We start from the raw sequence: 1278 nt of genomic DNA, 5'->3' as shown, positions 1-1278 counted from the left end.
CTCCAACCGCGCCCCCCACCAGTCTCCGCATTTTCCCCCTCCTCTCCCGCCTCGACCTCACTGCCCCTAACCACCCCCTCCTCATCTAGAAATGGGTTTTCGTTTGTTTTAGGCACCGTTTTTGGGTTGATTGATGAGGTAAGGAAATGAGTTGATATGTTTATTTAATATATTTATTTAATATATTATTAATTTAAATATTATTACATGTTTTTAAAAATTAAATTACCAAACACAATTTCAGTTTTTTTTTTTTTAAACTGAAAACAATCTTAGAATAAAACTACCAAACGCTTTAATATTATTATATATTTAATATATTATTAATTTAAATATTATTACACGTTTTTAAAAATTAAATCACCAAACACAATTTCAGTTTTTTTTTAAACTGAAAACAATCTTAGAATAAAACTACCAAACGCATTTTCAGAAACGATTCCAAAATGAAAATAAAAACGTTTTCGTTTTCATTTTCATACAAAAAATAAAAACGTTTTGGCCCTGTTTGTTACCGTTTTCAATCCCATTTTTCACGTTTTTTGAAGTAAAAAATTGAAAATGCATTTGTAAAACGCGTTTGGCGCAGGTTTTTAAAAAAAATAAAAACAAAACCGTTTTTGTCTTTTTGTGCAATTCTGAAAACGTAAAAAAGCTGTTTTCATTTTCTTGTTTTCGTTTTCATTTTCCTGCTCTTCTCTGATCTCTCTCTCTCTCTCCTCTCCCCACGTTTCTCTCTCTTCCCCGAACTCAGGACGCCGTTCTCGGATGCCGTTTTCACAGAATCACGGCCGCGGAGGTGGCAGCGTGATTCCCTGGGCTCACCGGAGCTTGGCCGTGAAGTTGGCAGCGGAATTTGCCTGGGCTCGCCAGAGCTGGGATGTGGAGGTGGCAGCAGCAGATCTGATTTGCAGAGATGGAGAGAGCAAGTTTTTGGCAGTTTTTTTGTTATGAGATCTGATTTACAGGTTTAAGTCTCTTTCTTGCTCTTGTATGTTGGCAAATTATAGTCCGTCGTCTGTAGATGTTCAAAAGCTTCAATAAATCTTCTCTTTCTGAGTTCGACAATTGCAAAACAGATGCAATCTTCTCTCTAACACATACCAATACTCTCTCTAACAGATGCAATCTCCTACCGTTCCAAAGAGTTGTCCATAGCTGCAGAATTTTGCAGCTCTTGCAATGCACACCACCTGTTCGAGAAAAGTCCTAAGAGAGATTTTTTGGAATCCACTAACTTGCTTTTCGAGTACTCTCGTAATGGTTGATCTAATAGTA

The sequence above is a fragment of the Morus notabilis genome, unplaced genomic scaffold (genome assembly GCF_000414095.1).
Source record: "Morus notabilis unplaced genomic scaffold, ASM41409v2 Scaffold1666, whole genome shotgun sequence".
NCBI classification, from domain to species: Eukaryota; Viridiplantae; Streptophyta; class Magnoliopsida; order Rosales; family Moraceae; genus Morus; species Morus notabilis.
This window is presented reverse-complemented; position numbering follows the sequence as displayed.